We start from the raw sequence: 14,688 nt of genomic DNA, 5'->3' as shown, positions 1-14,688 counted from the left end.
TTGTTGCCTTTTGAGGGTCTATGAATGACTCTCCTCATAATTTCTGTAAGGCTTGGCACTTTCTGTAAAGCCTTTATGACTGTATAAACTACATCAATTACACTTTCAAAATATTTTCATTTAGGGAGTCAATGACTCATCCATAAAGTTTTAACACAGTTATTGTTGCATTATGATGGTAGGTGAAACTTAGAAACAAAGTAAAAAAAAAATTTTAGGATTAGATTATGCATCCATACAGTATTACGTGCTTTCTGTCACATTTTGGTGGTAGAAAAAAGCATTTGAAAATGTTGCTTGTTTCTTCACATTTCTTACTCATACACTATTCCGTGTTCTGGGGTACATTTTTGTGATACATAACACTAAAAAAAATTCCAAATTTGCTGGGTTACATTTCTTTGCCATACAGTATTACGTGTTCTTGGTTACATTTTCTTGGTGTATACAGTAACCCTCAAAAAACCTTCAAAATTTACTGGTATTATATTGCTCATCCATAGATTATTACATCTTGTTGAGTAAATTTTGTTGCTATATAAGTGTAACAAATTGTTTAAAATTTTATCGGCATTATATTGCTCATCCATCGACTAGTCCGTGGTCTGGAGTACATTTCATTGGTATATAAACCTCTCAAAACTTGTTTACAAAATTTATCGATATTACATTGCTGACCCATAGGGTTAAACATGTTGCTGGCTACATTTCATTGGTAGATGACCCTCAAAAAAACTTGTTAAAAATGTATCGATAGTATATTGCTCATCCATAGGGTATTACATCTTCTTTGCTACATTTAGTTGCTATAAAAGCCTCAAAAACTTGTTCAAAACTTGCTCAAAATTTTATCTCTATTATAATGCTCACCTATAGACTATTCTGTGGTCTGGAGTACATTTCATTGGTATACAACCCTCAAAAAACTCTGTGGTTTCTTAACATTTTTTTTTTCCTGTAAATTGCAATTTCTCATCACTTTGGAATGTTTTATTGTTACTCCTTAAACTGGAGTAAAAATATGACACCATTGTTCTCTGTAGTGATCTGGGAGTCAGGAGCCATGTTTTCTATCTATGCAAACCTAAAATCATGATGGGAGATATGGTATTAATATCTCACACCTGGGACCTCCAGATGGGCAGATGTAATGAAGATCGGAGATCCCATAATTTTTTGTGACCCAGCTCCATCCCATTGACCAGCCTTGATCTGAGCTCACCAAGGGGAGGTATGTGGATGTGACTCTTACCTAATGAATGCAGATTCTGAATTCTGGGATTCTGGGAGACACCGTTCACTGTAGGATTGTTCCATATGTCAATCGGAGCACTCCCCTCTGCTAAGATCTGAGCCATTTTTGTGACTTCGAGTCTAGTACTTTTCTTTTGGTATCCCATTTTATTTTATATAATTGTATATACATTATTGTTTTGACTCCTTTTGTAATATCTTTTGTATATTTTTATAAACACTGCCTACTTTTCCAATTTAATAAATATATATATATATATATACATATATATATATATATACATATATATATATATATATATATATATATATATATATATTTATATTAATTATATTAATAACTCTGTTCCTCTTGCTCTATAAACCACATCCCTGAAACCTTGTGAGGTCATACATTACCGGTCATGGGTGTCCAAACAGCCTGAATAAACGACTGGTGGCGGCAGCTAGATTTTCTTAATGGTGACAGTACCAAGGACAGTATATACAGTACAGACCAAAAGTTTGGACACACCTCCTCATTAAAAGATTTTTCTGTATTTTCATGACTATGAAAATTGTACATTCACACTGAAGGCATCAAAACTATGAATTAACACATGTGGAATTGTATACTTAACAAAAAAGTGTGAAACAACTGAAAATATGTCTTAGATTCTAGGTTCTTCAAAGTAGCCACCTTTTGCTTTGATGACTGCTTTGCACTCTCTTGGCATTCTCTTGATGAGCTTCAAGAGGTAGTCACCGGAAATGGTCTTCCAACAATCTTAATTTATTTAAATATGAGAAAAAAAATGAATAACATGTTAAAATCTTTGTAATATCTACGCATGTCAGGTGCTCCTGACACCCTTAATTATGAAGATTGTTCATTTGTGAAGTCGGACTAATCCTTTATTGTTTTCCAATGCTGGCAACTGGGCTGAAACGTTGCTCCGATCTGCATCTCAATGACACGATGGTGATCTGGACACCTGCAGCCGGAAAACAGGAGGATTCCGAACTAAGAAACTCTTAAGTCTTGCTCTAAAGTCAACGTTGAACATTGATATGCATTACAGTAAAAAAAAAGTTTTTACAAACTAACAAATTTAGTTTTTGGACCTCTGCACTATGATGTTATACCAGAAGATGGCGCTGCGTGTCCAATATTTTTGTCCCAGAGTTTCTCATTGTGTTATTTATTCTACACATGGCAGGACGCAGCAGTCATTGTTTCTCCTCTATATGCAAATAAAGCATATGGCAAATGTTAGGATCCTGGCATCCACCACTTGTTCTTATTTTTTTTTTTTAAAGTGAGTTAAAATAGAAGATGTTGCATGTTTTATATATCACAGGCAAATAAATGTCTACACTGCCTCTGCTCCTTACCCAAAAACGTCCTGTCCAGGCAAAAATAATTTGAAGTTCGAGGCAAAATCTAATACCAGCGCCTCCAACCATCATGGTGCATTTATTATTCTGCTGTCTTCTTACATGGGAGACAATGACGATGGGGCCATGGTAGAAAAATGGGTCACTCTCTCTGCATGGGTCACTTAATTTTTGCACCAATTATTGTAAGGAGGAGCTGGCCTTGTTCTAAGACTATTGGACCAAAGTCATGAGATTTCCTTGCTCCTCGGTTCATCATCAGAAATCAATGTTTGCATTCAGTGGAAGCAGAGGAAGACGTGCAGGCTACAAACATAAGGCTAGGCCCAAGACTAGTCATCAAGGAACTAAATCATTCCATTGTTCTCCCAGCCAGTAGTCCCATTGTGTGGATGGGGATAGTAGACCCAATGGCGCCATCACCACAGGGGGTCTCACATACAGTCCCAGGTGATGGGCTTATTCTTCATTCCTTGAGATAAAAGTGAATCTTTATGGGGGAGGGCGTGAACACTTCTGCCCATCCAGGGGGTTGATCCCAGGGAGGGAGAACAAGAAGTCACACGTCTAGTCAAGGAGTTGTTGGAGTGTCGTGGAGAGGCGAGGATCTAGGCTATGGTCCTGAAGCCCATGGATGGATGGCCTATGGAGTTTGGAGATCCGTTATCAGCTTGGCTGGTTGAGGGATCTGTCGTCAGGATTTAAGGAACGTTCTTGACGATTGTTCCTCCTGCATACATGGGCATCGGTTGCGATATTTGTCGTCTGGAGGAGCGTGGACTGTGACTACAGACTAAACTGGTGGGAGATAAGAAACCTATAGGTCAACCAAAAGTTGGAAGACAGTGAGTGTCGCCTGGTACGGGGGCAGTGGGACTACCGGCCCCCGAGAGGGGTTTTTGTGGACTGGAGGCCATCTACCAGGAGTTGTTGTAAAACTATGGATGCACGGAATAAAATATAGTTGTATCATGAACCTGCCTAAGTGATTATTACATCACACAACCTCAGGTCTTCACACTAGGGTAGAGCAAAAAGATTTGAAGGACCATGGTCCGGAGTATATGACGGAACTCATGATGTTGGTCATCACAAGAGGTGCCCAGGATGGCAACATTTAAGCTCCTCCGTCTGTCGAGGAAGTGATCTTTTGTCCTACTGCAGACACAGCAGAAGGGGGGAGGATCCTGGTGACGCCGTTGTTTTAAAACCGCACGTAGGAGACGTGTAAAGAAGATTTCTTTAGATATATTTTCTGTTTTAATTGTAATACGGCAAAATAGGATAAAAGACATGAGAGCATTAAAGAAAGAGGTGCTGGGATGATTTTTTTGTGTGTTTTAGCTTATTACTGTATGTGTTCCTTTAAAGAGTTATTCCCATCTTTATAGATGGATATCGTGTTGGATAGCTCTTGTAATAGCAAGCACTTTTGTAATTTACTGCTTAGTAAAATTTGCAGCCCTCCTTGAGATATTAAGATTTTTCTTTTGTTCACAGCTCATTTCCTAGGAAACCGACCACTGCTGAGGTTTTAAACTCTGCGCTTGTTCTGTCTAGCAGCGGTGGTCGGTCTCCAAGGCAACGAGCTGTAAAACAAGAAAAAAAGTGTTAATATCTCAAGAATGGCTAAAGATTTTAATAAGCAGTAAATTGCAAAAGTGCTTTTATTTACAATACCCAGTTATTAAGATGGGAATAATCCCTTTAATGAGAGCTGATTATTGATCTCCCAGAACAGGACTATAGCATACTACCCATTTAATTAAATATATGTCTATTCTGACTCATGGATATGTAGAACGCAGTGGTGCCTGGATAGGCCTTTCTTTTGGGCGCTTCCGTATTGACCTGTACTCACGTTCATACCGATTTATCAGATAGCTTAACTCAGCCACGATCTCATGTAAGAAGACTCCAGGAAAAGAGGATTGCTTTAACCGAAATTCTTGTATTATGATGAAAGTAGCAGGTAAAAAGGAATATTCAACAGAGTACATGCAGTAGGATGCATACAGATATGGTGATGATGACAAAATGGAGAATAAGGGCGTGAACAAACATACATCACAGGACTACAGTGAGAGAGTTGGGACAAAATACAGGGAAAAGCAAACTTCTGCCTAGAAAGAAGGATAAAACACAAACAATGCAAACACTGAATGATTTCCCAAGTCGTGGGACATGACACTCCCCGTCTGAAATCCTTGGATTTCACGATGTCCGTAATTCTTCGAAGTCGTTCGAACCTGAAAAAACAAGAGGAAGAAAAACGTGCATGCAATAATAAAACATAAAAGATTTTTAAGTCCAACTCGTTGTTGTTGACCCGTAGATCACACCGAAAGATAAGTTCAAGTATATAAAACCCATCTTCAGATTGGGGAAGCCGCAAACATGCAAACTCTTCCACCAACCCAGAATCCAATGGGAATGTTAAGGGTTCAATCCAATGGAAAATGTCAACATTCAATAAACTGGGGAATGAGGAGGAATGCTCCCCGCCGTGAACAACGTCCAGGAGCATGTTCAGTTCATGTGGTATCCTCCTTACGTAGAAGCAGCACGAGTTCAGTGACCGGGCGGAAGAAGGTTCGGGTAGAGCCCCCTTTTGTCACCTTAACTTCTATCTTACGAGTCTTTCCGTCCTCACCGGGTAGGACCTTGGTGATAAGTCCCATTGGCCAGTCATTACGATGAGCCTCTGTATCCTTTAAGAGAACAAGGTCTCCTTCTTGGAGATTGGGACTGGGCGTCTGCCATTTGTGACGGTTTTGAAGCAAGTGTAAATATTTGGTCTTCCATCGATGCCAAAACACGTTAGCCAGGTGTTGTACTTGCCTCCACTGACGTCTGTAAATGTCCTTATTATCGAAGTTCCCAGGCGGAACTGTAGCAGCTCCAATCTTCTGTGTGAGAAGTGTGGCTGGAGAAACATCAGAACCCAAGTTGAGGTCCTTTAGGTTTGTGGCGTGGTCCTCAGATGGAAACGCGTTCATTACGTCTTGTACAACTTCAGCAATTTCTACTGCCAATACCGCAGCGCAAAGCTCGAGTCTGGGTACAGAGTGTGCAGGCTTTGGAGTTAACTTGGCTTTACCCAGGATGAAACCACAGTGTACCTTGTTAGCTCCTAAGGTCATCAGATAAGCTACTGCGGCTATGGCTTCTGTAGATGCGTCAGAGAAAATATGAACTTCTCTTCTGATTGCAGTCAAAGGTGATCTTGGAGAATAACAACGTGGGACTTGGAGCTGCTCTAAGAACTTCAGAGACTTCTTCCACGCCTCCCACCTTTGCTGTTTCTGAGTTGGGAGCGGGGTGTCCCAATCCGTGTTCTCGGCCGTAAGCTGTCTTAACAGTATCTTGCCTTGAATAGTGATGGGTGCTACGAACCCGAGAGGATCATAGATGCTATTTATGACAGATAGGACTCCTCGTTTGGTAAAGGGTTTGTCATAGGGTGACACTTGGAAAGTGAAGGTGTCCCGTTTGATATCCCACAGTAGACCAAGGCTGCGCTGTGTTGGAGGAACATCGGAACCCAAGATGAGGTCCTTTAGGTTTGAGGCATGGTCCTCAGATGGAAACGCGTTCATTACCTCTTGACTGTTAGAGATAATCTTGTGGAGTCTGAGGTTTGATGTGGATAGCATTTCCTGTGTTCTGGAGAGTAGGTCAATTGCATCTTCGCTTGTGGGCAAGGACTTGAGCCCATCGTCCACGTAGAAGTTCTTCTCTACAAATTGCCGAGCATCGGAACCGTACTCTCTCTCACCTTCCTGGGCTGTCCGTCTCAGTCCATAGATCGCCACAGCAGGTGAGGGACTGTTGCCGAAGACATGGACCTTCATCCGGTAGTCTATGACCTGATTGTTGACGTTGTTGTCCTTGTGCCATAGGAACCTAAGATAGTTTCTGTTGTCTTCTTTCACAATGAAGCAATGAAACATCTGCTGAATGTCGGCCATTATGGCAACAGGTTCTTGTCTGAAGCGGATCAATACTCCAAGGAGGCTGTTGTTCAGGTTGGGCCCAGTTAGGAGCAGGTTATTGAGAGAGAGGCCTTCAAACTGAGCACTGGAGTCAAACACCACTCTGATCTGATTAGGCTTGCGAGGGTGATAGACACCAAAGGATGGAAGATACCAACATTCTTCTCCCTCCCTCAGTGGTGGCGCAGGTTCAGCATGATTTCTGTCAAAGATGTTCTGCATAAAGTCAATGAAATGCTTCTCCATCTCTGGTTTCCTCTTTAGGGTACGCTTTAAGGATGAGAACCTTGCAGTTGCTTGCTGCAGGTTGTTCGGCAACCTCACTCTTGGGAAACGAAAGGGTAAAGGAGCTACCCAACTGTTGGAGTCGTCTTGAACAAATTCTTTATCCATAACCTTTATAAATTCTTTATCTTCCCTTGTGGGTGCCAACTTGTTGTCATTACTTGTGGAATCGAACACTGATGACCCGAGGTTTTCTTCCCAGGACTGGAGTGTGTTCATGTTGTTGAAGGATTCCTGTTGCCACTTGATGTTGCTCACTTTCTCTTTCACCCAGTAGTGATGTGGGCATGGTTGGAAATGGGTGCTGCGACCATTTGACAAGATGTGTGTCTTGTAAGAGGAGATGTTGTTAGGTCTCTTCATCTTGTGTATGCAAACATTGCCTATGATTACCCAGCCTAGATCTAAGCGTTGGGCAAATGGTGCATCGTGTGGTCCATTAATTTGCTGACGCACCTTGTGCAGCCGGAGGATGTCTCTGCCTAGCAGAATCAGGATATCTGCACTGTTGTTGAGGGCTGGTATCTTGTTTGCTATCCCCTTGAGATGTTGGTGATGAAGAGCAGCCTCTGGCGTTGGGATCTCTTCTCGATTGGATGGAATCTGGTTGCACTCGACCAGTGTAGGTAACGGTATCTCGACGGTGTTCTCGAGAGATGTCGCTGTAAGACCACTGGCCCTTCTCCCATAAACCTCTGTAACACCACTGCAGGTACCTAAGGTGTAAGGGTAGGCATTTCCCTTTAAGTTAAACATATCAAAGAGTTCTGACCTTGCAAGTGATCGGTTGCTCTGATCATCCAGAAGGACGTACACCTTCACGGCTTTCTCTGGGTGACCGTTGGGATATACGTTCACCAGGCAAATCTTCGCACAGGACTTGTCCCAGAGGTCTTCTCCGCAGACTTCTGTGCATGAAGAAGATATTGTGGTATGGCTTGCAGTTTGAGCTGCGTCCTCCCCGCCATGGCTCGTGGTGGGGGAAGGAGTAAGTGTAGAGTCAGGACGGAATGGGTGGAGTGCTTGTACGTGGTCCTCACTGTCACACTCCATGCACTTAATTGTAGTTTTACAGTCTTTAGCAAGGTGTTCAGTAGAAGCACAACATCTGTAGCATACCCCGAACTTCTTTAGAAGCTCCTTGCGTTCTAGGAGCGGTTTCTTCCTGAAGCCGATGCACTTTTTTAAGGGATGTGGCTTCTTGTGGATGGGACATTCACGATTTGGGTTCTCTATCTTTTCACCTTTGTTACTCTTGTCTGGGGCTGGTGTTGGTAAGGGAAGAATATCCGTCTTCTTCACTGACACTGGACCCCTGCGGTTTCTGTCGTTCGAGCGTGCGCTGACGTATTTAGAAGGAGGTGAAGCTGGGCCACTGGATTCTTGGTAGGAAAAGCTTGGGTCGTTCTTGCGCTCTGCCACATCTTTTATAAACTCACAGAAGTAGGAGAACGGAGGAAATGACACTTGATGGTCTTTCTTGTATTTTGACCCTAGTGTAGTCCACTTTTCTTGTACGTTGTACGGTAGCTTGGAGATAATGGGATTTACTCCACGAGCAGTGTCCAGATAGCTGAGGCCAGGTAGGTGGGTGTCTGCCTTGGCCAGATGGAGCTCTAACAGCAAGTCACTGAGCTCCAGGAACTTTGAACTGTCTTTGCTTGATATCTTTGGAAAACTCTGTAGACGCTTGAACAGTGCATCCTCTATGGCTTCTGGACTGCCAAAGTTTTTCTCTAGTCTTTCCCATGCAGCCATGAGACCAGCCATTGGATTACTGGTATATACAGACCTGAGTCTCTTGACACGCTCTGTGGATTGTGGTCCTAGCCATCTGATTAGCAGGTCCAGCTCTTCGGCAGCAGTGATGCCAAGGTCACTAGTTACGGTTCTAAAGGCATTTTTCCAACCTCTGTAATTTTCAGGTTGGTCGTCAAACCTTGTGAGACCGGTTTTAGTAAGTTCGCGGCGAATCATGTACCTTGCGAAGTCGGACATGTCTGTTCTTTCTGACTTAGGATGCACGAATGTGGGCTGAGCGGTGTTGTACATAGGAGTGGAGACGTCTTGGCCTTGAAATGTGGGTAAGTATGGAGTGGCATATGCATTTAGTCCAGCAACCGGTTTGGTGGGTATAGTCTCTGCTACATGCGGAGCTGGTACTGTGCGGTTGTCGAGAGTATAATGACCTGCCGGTATATTGGGTTGCGTGTAGATAATAGCCTGTGGAGTTTGATGAGATGCATGGTCTTGGCGCATACTGGAATACGAAGGAAGTTCAAGTTTGGGAGCATTGTACTGACCTTGAGTGTAGGGTTCTGTAAGTGGATCGGCATCCTGGTGTCCTGGAGAAGCATGAACGCCATCAGGAGTGTTAGTGATGATCTGCTGTTCGCCATTTTGGCTTAGCACGTAGTCTCTTGTGCGTTCAATAGGGTCCTCCGCCTCCACTTCACACAAACTGATGCTGTCTCTTTGACTCCCACTGATAGCTCGCTCCAGGATCCTTAACTCCGCCATGGCTGTTGCGTGCTCACATTCCTTCTCCAGAGCTTCCTTGCGTGCTGCGTCCGCATCCATTTCTGCTCTCTTTTGTGCTGTGGCTGCCTCCATTTCTGCTCTCTTTTGTGCTGTGGCTGCCTCCATTTCTGCTCTCTTTTGTGCTGTGGCTGCATCCATTTCTGCTCTGGCTGCTTCTATTTCTGCTCTCTTTTGTGCTGTGGCTGCATCCATTTCTGCTCTCTTTTGCGCAAAGGCTGCTTGTATCTTAGACGTTTCTGCCTTAGCACGTGCCCTTATAAGCTGCTGGCTGAGAGTGGAATATTTTGATGAACTTGACCTAGATGAGCGTTTTGAGTGCTTAGACGATTTGGATGAGCGAGATGATGCATCTGGTGTCCGTGCAATTTTAGCCTCTATCTTGGTTTTAATGTCACGTACGGTGCAGTCCCTTTCAGAATTAAGCTGCTGGAAACTTTGCAATTCTTTTAAAGTCTCTGGCAGATTCAGTTTCTTCAGGAGAATAATGTATTGGTCAGTCTTCTCCATATACCTTTGGTATGCTGTGCATAATTGTTCTAGGACTCCCTCTAGTGGTAACTCATGAGAAGCAGGCCTTGATACAGTGTCTATGTGACTCAGCACTTTCTCCCATAGTGAAGACACATCACTATATACAACACATTTTTCAGTCTCTAAATTCTCCATGACTTTCCATGTAGGTTTAACTGTACGTTTTCCTCTTTCACTAGCTGGTGGATGGGGATCTAGGTCTCTTTCCTGTGTTTGTAAGTCTGGTAGGGACATTGTATACCTCTCTTCAGACATGATTTGTTTGCAGGCAGGAAGAGTGGATGATGAGGGTTATACTTCTCACTGTTTATCTGCAGTGTGTGCTTCTATGCACACTGGGGTCTGGCTGGGAACTGGGTTACTGTGTATCTGGGAAATGTCCTTTTCCACTGGGGTTCAGCACAGACCTTGAGTTACTGTCTCTGAAGGCAGGATATTCCTTTTTACTATTCTGACTCATGGATATGTAGAACGCAGTGGTGCCTGGATAGGCCTTTCTTTTGGGCGCTTCCGTATTGACCTGTACTCACGTTCATACCGATTTATCAGATAGCTTAACTCAGCCACGATCTCATGTAAGAAGACTCCAGGAAAAGAGGATTGCTTTAACCGAAATTCTTGTATTATGATGAAAGTAGCAGGTAAAAAGGAATATTCAACAGAGTACATGCAGTAGGATGCATACAGATATGGTGATGATGACAAAATGGAGAATAAGGGCGTGAACAAACATACATCACAGGACTACAGTGAGAGAGTTGGGACAAAATACAGGGAAAAGCAAACTTCTGCCTAGAAAGAAGGATAAAACACAAACAATGCAAACACTGAATGATTTCCCAAGTCGTGGGACATGACAATGTCAAACATATTTTAGTTGCACTCAAATTTTGCTAATCGGCATCCTAAATACTAGGGAGAATACACCAGAAAAGTAAAAAAAAAAAAAAACCTTAAAACTCTGAATGTTTTCAATATTTAATTTATTTAGAGCGAACAGTGATCAAATGTGAAAATAAACCGAACCGTGAAAAAAAAAAATCCGTGTGAAGAAAAATGGCACCTAAAAAAGATTTAATAAATTACAATTTCCATAAATTAAAAGGCGAGGTACGTGTTGATATTTAAATATTAAAAAAAAAAAAATTCACCGTAGAGGAATATCCCAATAAATTAAATATAAATTATGCAGTCCATGAAAAACAAACAAAGCCGATGTCACAGACGCTCTTCGTCGCCAGAAGTGTCTTTGTGCACAATGAAAAATCTTTGATCAGGTGACTCGGTGAAGACTGGATTTTTGTCCTGAAAAAAATAAAATAAAAAAAAAGGTTAAAATAAATGTAAAATTACAAATATAAGAAATAGTTTACAGCTGTCATCCACCAGAGGGCGATCCATTACCATAAAACTGCTACAGTTTACACCACGGTAATTCATAGCTACTTCCAATAGGTGGCGCTAGAGTTTATGTCTGTTTCCTCTCTGAAGAGGCAATTTCCCCAGCTGAGTATGTGCAAGAAGAAAGTAGTCTGTATCAATGGGACTAGTGAACAATTTCCAACTGGTTGTAATCCACTGTAAGGAAGCGTTTTAGTGTATGGCTGGTTTACGTGCTACCAATAAGGCTTTAGCAAGTGAGCGTGACTACTTTCTGGTCAAACAACTTTCCTTATAATTTAAAATGTAACTTCTATCTATCTAGTAAAAAAAATGGAGCAGCACAAGCAAAAGTGCAGGTATAGGTGCCAGCCCATAGGATGCAACCCATCAACCTATGGTACATAAACAAACAGAAAAAATGGGTAGTAGCACTCAATAGCAAATTTCATGCAAAAAATGTCTATTTATTGGCCCATTTATTTAATCTCGAGAGCAAGTGAGCCTTTGTCAAGCTCTATCTATCTACAGTCATATGAAAAAGTTTGGGCACCCCTATTAATCTTCAGCTTAATGTTTTATAAAAATTGTTTTTTTTTGCAACAGCTATTTCAGTTTCATATATCTAATAACTGTTGGACACAGTAATGTTTCTGCCTTGAAATGAGGTTTATTGTACTAACAGAAAATGTGCAATCTGCATTCAAACAAAATTTGACAGGTGCATAAGTATGGGCACCCTTATCATTTTCTTGTTTTAAATACTCCTACCTACTTTTTACTGACTTACTAAAGCACTTTTTTGGTTTTGTATCCTCATTGAGCTTTGAACTTCATAGCCAGGTGTATGCAATCATGAGAAAAGCTACTTAAAGTGGCCACTTGCAAGTTGTTCTCCTGTTTGAATCTCCTCTGAAGAGTGGCATCATGGGCTCCTCAAAACAACTGTCAAATGATCTGAAAACAAAGATTATTCAACATAGTTGTTCAGGGGAAGGATACAAAAAGCTGTCTCAGAGATTTAACCTGTCAATTTCCACTGTGAGGAACATAGTAAGGAAATGGAAGAACACAGGTACAGTTCTTGTTAAGGCCAGAAGTGGCAGGCCAAGAAAAACATCAGAAAGGCAGAGAAGAAGAATGGTGAGATCAGTCAAGGACAATCCTCAGACCACCTCCAGAGAGCTGCAGCATCAACTTGCTGCAGATGGTGTCACTGTGCATCGGTCAACTATACAACGCACTTTGCACAAGGAGAAGCTGTATGGGAGAGTGATGCGAAAGAAGCCGTTTCTGCAAGCACGCCACAAACAGAGTCGGCTGAGGTATGCAAAAGCACATTTGGAGAAGCCAATTTATTTTTGGAAGAAGGTCCTGTGGACTCATGAAACCAAGATTGAGTTGTTTGGTAATACAAAAAGGTGTTATGCATGGCAGCAAAAAAACACAGTGCGTTGTATAGTTGACCGATGCACAGTGACACCATCTGCAGCAAGTTGATGCTGCAGCTCTCTGGAGGTGGTCTGAGGATTGTCCTTGACTGATCTCACCATTCTTCTTCTCTGCCTTTCTGATGTTTTTCTTGGCCTGCCACTTCTGGCCTTAACAAGAACTGTACCTGTGTTCTTCCATTTCCTTACTATGTTCCTCACAGTGGAAATTGACAGGTTAAATCTCTGAGACAGCTTTTTGTATCCTTCCCCTGAACAACTATGTTGAATAATCTTTGTTTTCAGATCATTTGACAGTTGTTTTGAGGAGTCCATGATGCCACTCTTCAGAGGAGATTCAAACAGGAGAACAACTTGCAAGTGGCCACTTTAAGTAGCTTTTCTCATGATTGCATACACCTAGCTATGAAGTTCAAAGCTCAATGAGGTTACAAAACCAAAAAAAGTGCTTTAGTAAGTCAGTAAAAAGTAGGTACGAGTATTTAAAACAAGAAAATGATAAGGGTGCCCATACTTATGCACCTGTCAAATTTTGTTTGAATGCAGATTGCACATTTTCTGTTAGTACAATAAACCTCATTTCAAGGCAGAAACATTACTGTGTCCAACAGTTATTAGATATATGAAACTGAAATAGCTGATGCAAAAAAACCAATTTTTATAAAACATTAAGCTTAAGATTAATAGGGGTGCCCAAACTTTTTCATATGACTGTATTATCAATCTATTTATTATCTATCATCTATCTATTATCTATCTATTATCAATCTATCTATTTATCTATCTATCATCTATCAATTATCTATTATCTATCTATTATCTATCTATCTATCTATTATCTACCTAACTATCTATCTTTAATCGATCATCTATCTATTATTTATCATCTATCTATTATCTATTTATTATCTATTATCTATCTATTATCTATCTATCTATCTATCTTTAATCTATATCTTATCTATTATCTATCATCTATTATCTGTGTATCTATTATCTATCTATTATCTATATATATATATACAGTGTGTATATATAATTTAACAATTTCCTAAATAGAAACTATATGATATTTTAACAGGTTACACAAAGGTGTTTTTGTGTTAGTCATCAATATGGTACAGTAACGGGGTCCACAACTACCCCATTGGATCCCAGAAGCTAAATATGCTCTTATGTCTTCTTAATACATGTATTTGCATGTGGCTTTCTTACCCTTTATTTTAACTTAAAGGGGTATTCCCATCTCCAAGATCCCATCCCAATATATAGTAGGTGTAATAATAATAAAATTAGCAAATACCTCCAATTAGAAATGTAGTATAGTTTTTTGGATTTGCTATGTGTTTCCTCATTTGCAGGACCTAAGGTATCCATGGTTAGGACCACTAGCAACTAGCTAACTAACTGTCACTAGATCAGTGGCCCGTGGAGGCAATTTGCATATTAAATAATTTTAACAGAACATACTTATGACCTCTGAAAGATGTTACATTCTACCAATGGTTACAGCTTTGATTTGCTTGAATGATCACATGTCAGAATCACCATGGATTGGTTTGGTTCCATAGTGACTGGCAAAGCAAGAAAGTAAGGGGGATTTTAAAGGTGAGACTTTTTCAATTTTGGGGACAATGTTCATGGAGTTGTTAAATTTTCCCTGTAATCCTTAATTTCCCCCTTAGGTAGTTGAGATAATTCTCCAAAATTTGATTTGATCACAGTTGCTCAACTCAAGCTGGAGATTTGATTTGCGTAGAACAAATTCTACTAGAAAGGGGTTAGAAAGCCCTCTTAATACTTTTCCCAACTCCGCTCCCAGCTCAGACCTTTAATAAACACATTAATGTTTTGCATTGTGCCCCACACAGTCA

The 14,688-nt window shown here is 41.0% G+C and overlaps 1 protein-coding gene across 1 annotated transcript in view; it reads right to left on the bottom strand.

Annotated features, from left to right (window-relative positions):
- Positions 1 to 10,848: 10,848 nt before the first annotated feature.
- The window catches only part of LOC143776783 (potassium voltage-gated channel subfamily A member 1-like), a 145,030-nt gene continuing 141,190 nt past the window's right edge, over positions 10,849 to 14,688 (bottom strand). Inside the window, exon 3 of the transcript XR_013215908.1 lies at positions 10,849 to 11,288. The gene's annotated coding sequence lies outside the window, so the exon portion shown is untranslated. The remainder of the gene's footprint in view (positions 11,289 to 14,688) is intronic.

This window comes from Ranitomeya variabilis, chromosome 5, assembly GCF_051348905.1.
Source record: "Ranitomeya variabilis isolate aRanVar5 chromosome 5, aRanVar5.hap1, whole genome shotgun sequence".
Classification (NCBI taxonomy): Eukaryota; Metazoa; Chordata; class Amphibia; order Anura; family Dendrobatidae; genus Ranitomeya; species Ranitomeya variabilis.
Note: the sequence above shows the minus strand (reverse complement) of the source record. Positions and strands in the feature narration are given on the sequence as shown.